Source organism: Palaemon carinicauda, chromosome 4, assembly GCF_036898095.1.
Source record: "Palaemon carinicauda isolate YSFRI2023 chromosome 4, ASM3689809v2, whole genome shotgun sequence".
Taxonomy (NCBI): domain Eukaryota; kingdom Metazoa; phylum Arthropoda; class Malacostraca; order Decapoda; family Palaemonidae; genus Palaemon; species Palaemon carinicauda.
The window spans coordinates 70,671,628-70,686,549 of NC_090728.1; positions in this window are offsets into that span (position 1 = coordinate 70,671,628).

The following is a 14,922-nucleotide window of genomic DNA, read 5'->3' on the forward strand; positions in this document are numbered from 1 at the left end:
CGTCAATGGTATCAGTAGTTTGGGTTTGTGCGTGTATTGTACCACTATATAAGGGTAAGGGAGATGTGCATGAGTGTTGTAATTCAAAGGGTATTAGTTTGTTGAGTATAGTTGGAAAAGCGTATGGTAGACTACTGATTAATAGGATTAAGGATAAATCAGAGAATGCAATCTTGGAAGTACAGGGTGGTTTTAGAAGTGGTAGGGGTTGTATCAATCGGATTTTTACAGTTAGGCAGATATGCGATAAATATTTAGCAAAAGGTAAGGAGGTGTATGTTGCATTTATGGATCTGGAGAAAGCGTATGATAGAGTTGATAGGGAAGCAATGTGGAATGTCCTGAGGTTATATGGAGTTGGTGGAAGGTTGTTGCAAGCAGTGAAAAGTTTCTACAAAGGTAGTAAAGCATGTGTTAGGATAGGAAATGAAGTGAGCGATTGATTTCTGGTGAGAGTGGGGCTGAGATAGGGATGTGTGATGTTGTATGATGATGGAGTGGTGAGAGAGGTGAATGCTCGAGTGCTTGGACGAGGATTAGACTGGTAGACGAGAATGACCATGAATGGGAGGTAAATCTGTTGTTGTTTGCGGATGATACTGTACTGGTTGCAGACGTGGAAGAGAAGCTTGGCTGATTAGTGACAGAATTTGGGAGGGTGTGTGAGAGAAGGAAGTTGAGAGTTAATGTGGGTAAGAGTAAGGTTATGAGATGTACGAGAAGGGAAGGTGGTGCAAGGTTGAATGTCATGTTGAATGGAGAGTTACTTGAGGAGGAGGATCAGTTTAAGTGCTTGGGGTCTGTTGTTGCAGCAAATGGTGGAGTGGAAGCAGATGTACGTCAGAGAGTGAATGAAGGATGCAAAGTGTTGGGAGAAGTTAAGGGAGTAGTAAAAAATAGAGGGTTGGGCATGAATGTAAAGAGAGTTCTGTATGAGAAAGTGACTGTACAAACTGTGATGTATGGATCGGAGTTGTGGGGAATGAAAATGACGGAGAGACAGGAAGTGAATGTGTTTGAGATGAAGTATCTAAGGAGTATGGCTGGTGTATCTTGAGTAGATAGGGTTAAGAACGAAGTAGTGAGGGTGAGGATGGGTGTAAGAAATGATTTAGCAGCTAGAATTGATATATATGTGTTGAGGTGGTTTGGCCATGTTGAGAGAATGGAAAATGGCTGTCTGCTAAAGAAGGTGATGAATGCAAGAGTTGATGGGAGAAGTACAAGAGGAAGGCCAAGGTTTGGGTAGAAGGATGGAGTAAAGGAAGCTCTGGGTGATAGGAGGACAGATGTGAGAGAGGCAAGAGAGTGTTAGAAATAGGAATGAATGGCGAGCAATTGTGACGCAGTTCCAGTAAGCCCTGCTGCTTCCTCCGGTGCCTTGAATGACCGCGGAGGTAGCAGCAGTAGGGGATTCAGCGTTATGAAGCTTTATTTGTGGTTAATAACGGGGGAGGGTGGGCTCTGGCACCCTAGCAGTACCAGTCGAACTCGGTTGAGTCCCTTATCAGGCTGAGAGGAACGTAGAGAGGAGAGGTCCCCTTTTGTGTTTTCATTTGTTTGATGTCAGCTATCCCCCAAAATTAGGGGAGGTGCCTTGGTATATATATATATATATATATATATATATATATATATATATATATATATATATATATATATATATATATATTTATATATATATATATATATATATATATATATATATATATATATATATGTGTGTGTGTGTGTGTGTGTGTATGTGTGTGGGAATATATATCACTAACACTCATGATTTTAATCAATATAAATATCAATCACAGTGGCATTTAATGTCGAATTCTACCTTTGGGAAAATATATCCACTGGAATTCATTTATGATAACAACTTCTGGCTGGGCAGGGATTTGAACCTATGCCTTTTAGCCTCTAGCTTTCTTACGTGTACTGCAGACAGAAAACTATAGTATAGATTATACAGTAGTTTATTTTCCAACATACCCTGTGTATCCTTTCACAGTCTATTGTTGAGACCAATTCTATATTGAAGTGAAGTAATCCTTCAATACACTGATAAGCAATCAGTTGATAACTTACCCCACAATATTAAATCTTTAAAGAAGGGTTAGTGTTAGTATACACTAATTTTATCCCTAGAGGTTAGAACCCTTCTCTTTTGTGTTTGCCTTGGTAAGGAAATTCTAACATTAATATTGGGGGGAGGTCACAGCAATTGGCTGGACAGGAGGCACAAGTATGTGTCTTTCCTATTTCCTTTCTAGCTTACTATCCTAAGCTATAATGGTTCAAATATTAATATTTTGCATAACCTGTTTATCCTATGTGATAAACAACCGCATACTCATTTATTTTTCCTTTCTTTACAAGAGGAACCCCAAATGAAGTGCGAGGTGATCTTCTGTAACCACAGGAGTAGGAACTTCTATGGTCACAAAGTGTGCAGGTCTCATGCCCCCTGCACCATTACCACTGAAACCTTGCGGTACTGGGACACCCAGAACTGCAACATCTGCTTGGCCATGGTGGCTGAAGGTTTCGACGACCCAAGGTCAACAGAGTCAAGGGATGCAGCACGAGAATAGCTGTACAAATGGGTACGAGGGTTACAAAAGAAATCTCCGGGACCGTACCTACCTAACAGCAGGATGGTTAGCTTACTGTTCCCTAAGGCGGGTAGTGGAGCTGTCGTGCCCCAAACACGACCCGGACCTCCCTGTGTCCAGATTGCCATCGAGACGGATGTCAGTGAGGCGTTGCAAGGCATGGACATCCACCAGGAGGAAAGGATGTCTGAAGTGTCCATGGACACTGAGAAGGATCTCCTTAAGGATGATCCCGAGGAGGAGTCTACTCTGCCTCCCGAAGAAGAAGAAGTCGAGTCGGAGTCACTTCTGTCTGTGCCGGCACTGGAGCCGACACCCTCTATGTCTTCTGCTTCTACCCCTCCATTGGACAACATGAGCCAGGCAGTTTTGGCTCATATTACTGAGCTGATGGAGAACATTCGCAAACAAGGCGAAGCAAGAGAAGTGAGGCTTGAAAAAGAACTCCGTGAAACACGGATCACTGCCTCCCGAGGGTCATTCAAGTAACACAGAGTCCAATACCTCCCACCCTGCTCCAAGACGAATCCCTGGAGGTACGCAGAGTTTATGCCGATTACCAACGGCAAGCTCTACATCTCTGAGAAGATGGGAGCCGTCCCCTTAGACGACATCCAGTTCTGGCCGAGTTTTAATGCTTACCCTGACTGCTTCATTCGACTGAAGCAGGAGCCAGCGTCAAAAGAGGAGACGGAACTGAAGGAGGTCATGGTTTTCGACCATGACTAGGCACAGGCTCTCTTGTCGAGTAGCCTGAAGAAGGCGGGCTACACAAACTCGAAAGTGTGTACCTTGAGCAAGAAACACCCTACCTTTCTTGCTCCTGCTTCAATAGCCTTACCCTTTACGTCGAAGGCATTTAAAGCTGTTGCCAAGGCAGTGGAGGCAGGCAAACCATGCCCTGCAGTAGAGGAGTGTAGGCTTCTGTCGTTAGCCCTGCCTATGGAAGAGAAGGAATGCAAGGAAGTCCACCTAACCTTCTCAGTAGGGAAGTTGGATGCAGATATTGCGGGACCGCAGTTCAGCGAAATTCTCCCGAAACTGTCAGACTTTCTCTTGCACAGGGAGCAAGAGACGAAGGAGAGACTTGCGGCATCCCTATCCCTACAGAACTGCATAGAGATGTGTGCAGGCCAAAAAAGCACCCCAAACATGCTCATGGTCCTGGCCAAAATGCATATGGCCACCCTAGTGAAGGATCTGTACGCTTTTATGAAGGCTAGGAGAGCCTGAAGAGATATCGTGTTTGCTGCAGCAACAGTAAAACACGTAGGAAGCTGATATCTTCCAACGTCTGGGGTAAAGACCTCTTCCCAAATGAAGTGGTCAAGGAGGTAGTTGAGAAACCTGCCACGGAGAATAGGAACCTTCTCCAGAAGTGGGGCATTTCATCAAAAAGGAAGTCTTCCCCGGATGCGGGTCCCCAACCTAAATGGAAGGCGAAGAAGCCTAGACTACCCTCTTGGCCTGCCCAGCAACATCCTACAGTCATCATGACTGCGGTGCCCCAAGTGGTTGCTCAACCACAGCCTACATTCCAAGTTGTGCCTCAGCAGCTGGTTGCCCAGTCACCAGCTTTCAACCTTTCACGAGGTAGGGGAGGACGCGGTCAGGCAGGTAAACCCTCCGAACAGTCGAAGCAATGAGATACTTCAGGTAGGAGGGAGGCTCCAACACTTTCAGGATCATTGGACCTTCGATCCTTGGGCCCACAGCCTAATCAAGAATGGACTAGGATGGAGATGGAACAAGTTTCCACCATCATTTCCTCAATTCTTCCAACACTCCACCTCCTTATTGGAAGAATATACCTTAGAACTCTTGAGCAAACAGGTTTTAAGGAGAGCAAAGTCCATCAAATTCAAGGGAAGGCTGTTTTGTGTTCCCAAGAAGGACTCAGACAAACTCAGTCATTCTGGACTTGTAGCCACTCAACAAGTTCATCAAGAACAGCAAGTTCAGGATGTTGACCCTTCAACACATAAGGACCCTGTTACCGAAAGGGGCGTACACAGTCTCAATAGACCTGGCAGATGCTCACTGGCATCTCCCAGTCAGCCACCCCCTCTCCTCCTACCTAGGATTCAAGTTACAGAAGAAAATGTATGTCTTCAGAGCCATGCCCTTCGGACTAAACATAGCCCCAAGGATCTTCACGAAACTTGCAGACACAGTCGTTCAACAACTACGCCTAGAAGGTGTTCAGGTAGCAGCGTACCTGGACGACTGGCCGGTGTGGGCAGCATCCAGGACGGCTTGTCTGCAAGCATCCAAGAAAGTGATCCAGTTCCTGGAACATCTGGGATTCAAGATCAATTTCAAGAAGTCTCGACTCTCTCCAGCTCAGGAGTTCCAATGGCTGGAAATCCAATGGAACTTGAAGTCACACCGCCTCTCCATTCCCCCAGGGAAAAAGAGAGAGATCGCGGGGTCTGTCAAGAGACTACTGAAATCTGACGGGATCTCAAAACGCCAACAGGAAAGAGTACTGGGCTCTCTCCAGTTCGCAGCAGTAACAGACCCAGTGCTAAGAGCACAGCTGAAAGATGCGTCAGGAGTCTGGAGAAGATACGCATCAAACGCTCGGAGAGATCTACAAAGACCGATACCGGCCTTACTGCGATCACTTCTCAAGCCATGGTCGAAGGTCAAGAGCCTAACGAGGACCGTGCCCTTGCAACCACCTCCACCATCGGTGACCATCCACATGGATGCCTCGACGGAAGGATGGGGAGGTTACTCCCATCAAACGAAAGTCCAAGAGACTTGGTCATCCCTGTTCAAGACCTTTCACATCAATATTCTGGAGGCCATGGCAGTCCTCTTGTCATTGAAAAAACTTTCCCCCCGCACATCAGCCCACACCAGGCTGGTCTTGGACAGCGAAGTGATAGTAAGATGTCTGAACTGACAAGGCTCGAGATCGCCCCACATCAACCATGTGTTGTTAGCCATCTTTCGTTAATCGAAAAAGAAGAGATGGCACTTATCAGCAGTTCACCTACAAGGGTTCCGCAATGTGACAGCGAACGCCCTATCCGGGCTAAAGCCGATAGATTCAGAATGGTCCCTAGACGCAGACTCATTTTCCTTCATCTTGGAACAAGTCCCGGAACTGCAGATTGATCTCTTCACGACGAGCGACAACAAGAAACTACCTCGATATGTAGCCCCATACGAGGACCCACTATCAGAGGCGACGGATGCAATGTCCCTCGATTAGAACGAATGGACCCGGATTTACCTGTTTCCTCCAACCAATCTTCTACTGAAGGTCCTCAACAAGATGAGATCCTTCAAGGGAATGGCAGCTCTAGTGGCCCCCAAGTGGCCCAAGAGCAAGTGGTTCCCTCTGGTAATGGAACTGAAGCTGGTTCAGAAGTCGACTGTCTTCGCTTCATCACAGAGAACCCAAAACCTTCATCTCATGATTTTCTCCCCTTAGCAGTTAAGCAAAGATTTGGGATCTCAAAAGGCAGTATAGACTTCTTAAAAGAATAAAAGTCAAAGTCAACCAGAAGACAATACGAATTGTCTTAGAAAAAGTGGGTTGCTTTCGTCAAAGCGAAAAGGCCGAAAGAAATCTCAATAGACTTGTGCCTGTCCTTCTTCATCAACCTTCATGAACAAGGCCTAGCTGCCAACACGATAACTACATGTAAGTCAGCCTTGACTAGACCTCTTCTGTGTGCCTTCCAAGTGGGCCTGACGAACGAAATCTTTAACAAGATCCCAAAAGCATATGCTAGACTTAGACCTGCAGCCCCTCCGAAGCCCATTTCATGGTCCTTGGACAAGGTCTTACACTATGCCTCAACCTTGAACAATGAAGATTGTTCTCTTAAGGATCAAACCCAAGAAGTTATTTTCCTGTTTGCTATAGCCTCAGGAAATAGCATTCGATCGAGAGGCTTTGGTTATTCTTTGGGTTCTAGAGAGGCTTTGTTCTTTTTATTAGGTCAGTCGATTGAGTTGCAAAGCGATCTTCACCCCTTGCGTGATTTGTATTATAAAAGTGATTTGACCTCTCATCAAGCGAGATGGATTGAGAGATTGTTCGAGTTTAACATAAAGGTTTTCACCACATAGAAGGTAAGGCTAACAAGGTAGCTGATGCTCACTCTAGAAGTGCAGTAATAGGAGTAACAACTAGGGCACAAAAAAGGAACGAAGAACGTAACCAAAATAGTGAAGACCCCCATCATAATAGAGAAAATAGAGAACGGGATGAGAGTTGTCGCGATGCACATACAGTATACGGGAGAGAGAGAGAGAGAGAGAGAGAGAGAAAGTCAACTCGGAAGAGAAAGAGAGAGAGAGAGAGTCGACTCGGGAGGGAGAGAGAGAGAGAGCCGACTCGGGAGCGGGAGAGAGAGATGAATATATGTGGATGACCGAGGACATGACTAGGGGTGTCCAGAATGAATGCCCCTGATGATGCAAGTTTGATTAACTTGGGAGGTTGGGGCATAAAAGAAGTCCGAGAGGGACAGAAAAAAAGAGGAATGGATGTAAAGAGTGCGAGCAGTGATTAAAGGGGAATCGGAGAGTTATCCGTCATTTCTGAATGTGCCTCGTGAGAAATTTTTTTATTGAAAATGATGTCTTATATTGTGCTTATGAGAAGAGGGGAGGGGAATTTTGTGCATGGGTTGTTCTTCCACCCTCTTTAATTAAACAAGCCATCCACATTGTACATGCAAGTCCATATGCAGGGCATTTAGGGATTGATAGAACATTAAGGAGAGCACGTGAATCCTTCTTTTGGTTAGGAATGAAAAAGTCTATAGAGAATTATATAAAAGGTTTTCATGTTTGTAACTGTTTCAAAGAACATAAAAACACTGTACCGGAAGCCAGAAAGTGGCCGATTGTTCCCATTAAATTTTATAGAGTGCATATGGATGTAGTAGGACTATTTCCTACTGGGTTAACACAACATAAGTATATATGTGTATTTGTGGATGCATTTACTCGGTACACTCATACTTATGCAATGTTAGATAAATCTGCAAATTCATTAGCCCAGGCGCTGTGCTCTTTTAGTACTAGGTTTGGTTGCCCGAAAATTTTGATAAGTGATAATGGTCTTGAGTTTATAATCAAGGTGGTGAAATCGGTCACGGACTTGATGAAAATTGAACACTTTTCAGTGACCGCATATAGGCCTTCAGCAAATGGCTTAGTAGAGTCACATAATAGGGAAGTAGTACAAATTTTGCGTTACTTAGTGGCTGATGACCCCCTTCATTGGCACGCCATACTTCCTACAGCTGAGTTAGCTTTGAACATTGCATATAATGCTTTGCTCAGGGACGCGCCTTTCTTTTTAGTGTATGGACAGGATCCTGTGTTACCATATAAAGTTCTCATCAATTCGCAACAATTGCCAAATTATTCAACTGAGCAATAGCGTGTATATTCATTAAATTTATTGAGGAGAGTAATGAACACCACTGAAAGGGTTTTGAAAAGAGCTAATTAAAATCACAGCTCAAAGTATGATGGTCGGTTCAAAACCGCACAAGTAAAAGTATTTGTGGGTGATCGTGTGTATTTGAAATGATTACAACCTAGGAAAAACCAACTAGACCCAGCGTATTTGGGTCCTTACCGATTTGTGATACAAAGCATTGTTAATGACACAGTGTCTGAACATCATCAGGCACACATACATGTGGTACCTGAAGTGGTAGTTTTCAAAAGTGTTCCTCCTTACCCCTGCATACGTGACATCCCTTGCTATTGTTGTTGTTTGAACAGACCTCATTTCTTCTTTCGACGTGTTTTAAATAAACGTGATTATAACAATGTCTTGTGTTGATGCTAAGTTTATACGTAAAATGTTGTGGTAATTTTTGCTGAGTGTGGAAATACGTATAACATTGTTGAGTGAACTTAAAAACAATCAGAGGTTAAATAGGTCAAGTGAGATCCGTCAGGCGGATGCTGTATTATTCATGTATTTATATGATTCCTGGTTGCTGGGGCCGGGGCGGTTCCCAAATGGCAAGTGGCTGCGGGATTAAAGTTCAGCCTTGAGGATAGGCAGTCTTAGAGAATGTGTAGATGTGAATACCTTATGTTTAATGTTATAAGAGAAGATGAATGATTTTCTCGGGAAAACGGCTAGTGACCACCGGTTGAAAGTTGCAAGTGTAAGTGTTGTAGTGATTTAAATAAATGGTGAAACGGTGGTAGTGAGATGTGTTGCGAAATTGTGCCGTAAACCTGGACAAGTAAAATCAAGGGATGAAGGAAAATCTATTCCTACCCCTGTCCCGCCCAAGAAGCCCATATTGCCCGCAACCAGAGGGAGGCTATTGATGAAGTTATATAGACCTGATGTTATGGTGTGTTTTTTTCACTTTGGGTATTCTGTGTTTTGGTTGCAGAGGTCTTAAGAAGAAATGAGTGGAATTATTCAGATTGTTTTGTGTACATTTTTACGTGCAATTTTTTTTTTTTTTTTTTTTTTTTGTGGAATATGTGTTGTTTTTTGGGGGGGGGGTGATTTCTATATATATATTTTATGTTGCATTTCTATTTAGTACATGCCATGCCTATTCCAGGTAGGAGTGTCCTCCATATATCATTGAATAGTGAGGGCGAGTGCGCACCTCCTCCCTGAGTGAGGAGCTTGGGGGGGAGTAATGTCCTAATTCGTGTATGTAGATGTCTTGTATATCAAGGTAAATGAACTCAATATTCATGAGTATTCCACAAAAACCTATGTGTCTGCATATTTTGCAATAGCTGCATTTTGATAACGAAGGCAGTAGTTAGTTTCCGATGAGTACTCGAGTTGATAAGTCCCTCACCTGAGAGGGTAGATTGTGCAATGCGTACTTACGAACAAATCTTTTATAATAAATGAAAAAAACCCATATGCTGACGTCTCATTATCCGTCTGCATGGGTCATATATATGTACATATATATATATATATATATATATATATATATATATATATATATATATATATATATATATATATATATATATATATATGTATATATATATATATATATGTATATATATATATATATATATATATATATATATATATATATACTGTATATATATATATATATATATATATATATATATATATATATATATATATATATATATATATTGATATTAAATACACAGGCTAACCTGAACTTGCTTTTCGTAAATGTGTGTAAAGTATAAAGATTAGTCATATTCTAAAGGCAATATCAGCAGTCGGACGTTTAATAACAATAAAAGATATTACATATATGTACTGAATTTCATATCAACTTATCGTTTGTGTAAAAGGACGAGGGTCCTCTGCTTATGAGAATATAAATGAACAAGCAAATAGCCACATAAGTATAAACAAAAATCTATGTAGCCCAGTGAGCAATACGATTAAATACAAATATATGGATAATTGCAAGATGAATAATAATAGACCAATTATTGATCTACTGTTATAGTAAGATTTGACCCCTCCGAAATATGAAAACCCGTAGAGTTTTTTTTTTAGCAAATAATGTTGGCAATAATGCGGGGCTGATCAGGAACTGGGAGCGCAAGGGGTTTTTATTGGTGGCCTTTCCTTCATCCCTTTACTGTCTTTAAAAGTATGGCACATCTCCCTCAGATTATGAAATAAGTGAGTTTGCCATTGCGTAACAAGGTCAGACAAGAGGAAGAGAAAAAAAAAATTATTATGATTAGAGTCCTTGATGGTTTTTAATACGCAAGCACAAGGCTTCTAGATTATGTTCAGACTTGAGATGTCCATACAAAATTAGGGGACTTTACCTTTTCTTCATGTCAGCTTTAGATTTCTAAGTGGTAATGTCTAGTAATCTTCCATTTGTCTAGAAATTTATAAACTTTATAAAAATTTCTCTTCTATCAACTCGGGAGCGACAATTTATGTTTAAGCGATACATTCTGAATTACAGTACCTGCTCACATCTATGCCTTTGCCTATATTACTTTTTTTGTCGGCCTCATCGATGACATAGATAGTTTCAATTATAAATTCACATGCTTTGCACACTTTTCTCATTGCTGTTATTGAGAGAGAGAGAGAGAGAGAGAGAGAGAGAGAGAGAGAGAGAGAGAGAGAGAGAGAGAGAGAGAGAGAGAGAGAGACACGAATGTGAAAAAGTGGACCAGCTGTCTATCCGGTTTCTTGGGTTTCCCCCCAAAATATATATCAGTTTCCAAAAAAATTCAGAAAGTACAAGCAGTAACAGATTTTGTCCGAGCCTTGATACCGCCAATGACCAAATCCATAAGGGCCATCAGTCACAAAGCGGGCCAAGTAATGTAATTATTTCTAAAGAGAAAAAAACATGAGAGTTTAAGTGTCTTGTTCGTCTCCATCGACTTTTGTAAAACAACTTAAACAACGACTGAAAAACAACCAATCACAATCCCGGCAGCAATGATTAAATTCATTATCTAACAAATAATTATCTAAAGCATAAAAACGATAATCTGCTCTATTCTAAATCTGAGCAAACAATGGACCCTTAAACAAGGCTCGAGGTGTCTCACATCAAGAAACACCAAGCCAGATGGAGCACTGAGCAAAGCTTTCTAATTTCACGCCTGCAAGATTTCCATTCTCATGGTGTCAACATCAACGTTAGTCGTTCATCAGGAATTTCTATTCGGAAGAACTTTGTTATACATCTTCGATAGGTCATGTGACGTCACCAACAATACTTATTGGATAACAGTAACCAAGAAATAGACTTGTGGTTTACTACTGAATTGGCACTGTTGATGTCCAAACAGATATTGCGTAAATGAAAATATTACAAAATCATTCATTATTAGATTCTTGAAACTAGGAAAGTTTCAAAACTCCCCAGTGGCTGCTATTTATTTAAATATGCGCATCAGTGTGAACAATTTAGAATTTCTAATACACCAGTAAGATAGAATGATTTCATTAAAATGAGGAGATCTCACGTCTAGAAATTTCCCGAACTGAAAGCGCATCACCTTCACTGAAAGGAGAGACTATCAGCTACGCTTAACCGATTATCTGCTGGTCTTACCAATCGTTTGTTTCTCGCCCGACCACCATTTACTGATACAACAATGATAGAACCACTTTGGCATGAATAGAGAGAGGGAATTAGGTGAGTTCTGCAACCTTGAGGCTCAAATTACAAAATGGAGTAGAAAGCGTTAATTAATACCTGGTAAATTGTAATAGTAAATTAACGTTCTATCGCTACTATTGACCTTCCAGAAGTTATATGCCACTCTCGGTTAACCCTAAATGTCTGCAAAACGTGAAGAAACAATAACTGCAAAACTGGTATTTGCATTGAATGGTCATAGAAATAAGGTTATTATAATAAGTAAAAACGGAAAGTTGCACTACTCTCTCTCTCTCTCTCTCTCTCTCTCTCTCTCTCTCTCTCTCTCTCTCTCTCTCTCTCTCTCTCTCTCTCTCTCTCCAAATAAATACAAAAATATTGTGCTTAACTCTCCAAATGAAACGCTGAATCTTATATAGAAAATTAACTTTTACAGCGTAAAGCAGATCATAACCATTAACTTATAAAGACACTTTGACCGTTTAGCCAACATAAAAATTAATTTTAGTAACGCATATGACGACCGTGCAGATTTAATGCGATGTTATACGTATGAACACAGTTTTTATCTTAATAAATTAAAAGCATAATGTTTTACTTAATGCCACATTCTTATAGTATAATGGTAAGTGAATAAAAAGTATACATTGTGGCATACGTTCCAAATTACTTACACAATGGCGAATGATGAAAGAGCTTCTCATACTACACTCTACGTCGGAAACAGTGAGTAAACTGGGTGAATCAGAGCATCCCAGTTTCGTCACGAAGAGCAAAAGCTCCAATCTCATTTTCATTTTCTTCTTTCAAGAAAAATGTCAATACATTTTGTATAGGTCAGCTGTATGTTATAAGGCACGCCCCACAAAAATACAAAAGTTGATAACTCAAACATCAATTTTTTTAAATTTATCTTACACAATTTTGTGCTGATGCAACATTTTGGAGCAACCATTAGTGAAATCGGAAATCCGACCACTATTGGCTCTCTGTGGAAGAATTATTATTATTATTATTATTATTATTATTATTATTATTACTTACTAAGCTACAACCCTAGTTGGAAAAGCAAGATGTTACAAGCCCAGGGGGCCCATCAGGGTAAATAGCCCAGTGAGGAAAGGAAACGAGGAAAAATAAATATTTCAAGAACAGTAACAACATTGAAATAAATATTTCCTATATAAACTATAAAAACTTTAACAAAACAAGAGGAAGCGAAAGTAGATAGAACAGTGTGCCCGAGTGTACCCATGGTACAGAGGCTATGGTGCTACCCAAGACTAGAGAACAATGGTTTGATTTTGGAGTGTCCTTCTCCTGGAAGAGCTGCTTATCATAGCTAGAGTCTCTTCTACTCTTACCAAGAAGAAAGTAGCCACTGAACAATTAAAGTACAGTAGTTAACCCCTTGAGTGAAGAAGAATTGTTTGGTAATCTCAGTGTTGTCGTGTGTATGAGGACAAAGGAGAATTTGTAAAGAATAGGCCAGACCAGGGGTGGGGAACCCTTTTTTGGATCAAGGCCATCTTGCTATTCCTCAATGCTCCTTAAGCCCGCATAGAATTTTGTTGGTTTATTTTATCCTCCAAGTAATTTATCAGTGATCCAAAGAAAGAGTGACAGGTTTATAAAAGTTTAAAGCATTACCATTTCAAATATTTGAATTAGGCACTTTTTATACAAATAGTCAGTAAATTAATTATATTGAAAACTAAATTTTAAAATGTTTCATTCAAGTTTGGCTAGTTTTCAAACTACCGTAAGTAAATGAATAATATCGAAAGCATGTCATTTTCAAATTACTTTAGTTAAGCAAGTAGGTTCTTTGTATTGAAGTGATAAAAAAAATAATATTAATTTTTTTGGAAAAGATAACTTATAAATATCAACAATATAAACTTTTCAAATATTTTATATTGGCAAGTAGGCCTAGGTACTTTTTAAACAATCACATCTCATAAAAATGCAACATCCCAGTAAAAAAGCGTATCTGTTTAAACACAGCTGTTTTCATTGAAAAAAAAAAGGCAATTATTTGCTTTCTGAAGATTTTCAATAAATCCCTAGTTTTTAGCCATCATAGCTGGAACACCATCAGGAAGTAAAATTTAGTTCTCCTTTCTGACATTGCTTATTGAAGTTGTTAAAATGTCTGTTCCTCTTGCCCTTGCGTTAAGGTTACCCAAGGGAAGCTATTTTTTATACAATCAAAACTCATCAGTGAAAGCACAAATTAGATATTTTTATGCCAAAAATCTGGAACCTGTTGACTCATCTAAAACTAACATAGATCACAGTGAGGAGATGGACAAAACAGGAACTCTCTCGTCTATCATACGTCAAATCACTCACTCACTGCAACTAGCATTTTTTTCCTTGTCAGCTACAACAGCTGTTGCAGCTGACAAGGAAAAACTGCTAGTTGTATTAAGTTAGGACTCATTGAATTCAAGGAAAAATTGCTTCCATTCTCTGGGAGGTACATCACTGAACACAACTTCCCTATTGTCTGTGTGTACACATTCATATGCGTGTGCATACAATAAAATGATTTCAAACACACAATATTCAGTGTCAAAGCAGAAATATACTACACATACTGTACATATATCAAAGGCCGTAGAAGGCCGCACTTAATGGTCCAGAAGGCCATATCCGACCTTAAGGCCGCAGGTTCCCCATCCCTGGGCCAGACTATTCGGTATATGTGTAGGCAAAAGGGAAAATGAACCGTAACCGGAGAGAAGGGTCCAATGTAGTATTGTCTGGCCAGTCAAAGGACCCCATAACTCTCTAACGGAAGTCTATCAACAGGTGGCTGGTGCCCTAGCCAACCTACTACCTACAATACTTTAGACAAAAAAAAAAAAATAGAAATCACACAGCCATGTCAAATTTAATATTTTTTGTTGCGTTAACGTTGTGCTTTTATCTACCCAATATCATGAAAAAAGAAAAAGAAAAGGAGAAAAAGAGAGGGACGGCTAACCGTGAAGAGAGCGTTAGAATTGTCCTAGCCTACTAATAGAAAAATTCACACGAGTCATATTAAACAAAGACATAGAATTTCAAAGCTTGGCCAGGGAAGTTTGATTTTACAATAACTTTAAATGAGAGCTACTCAACTTGGTTTATAAATCAGATCTACTCGATGCGACAAAGCCTACTCCAATCAATACAAAAAAGGATTAAGATTTGATTTCCAGTATCGT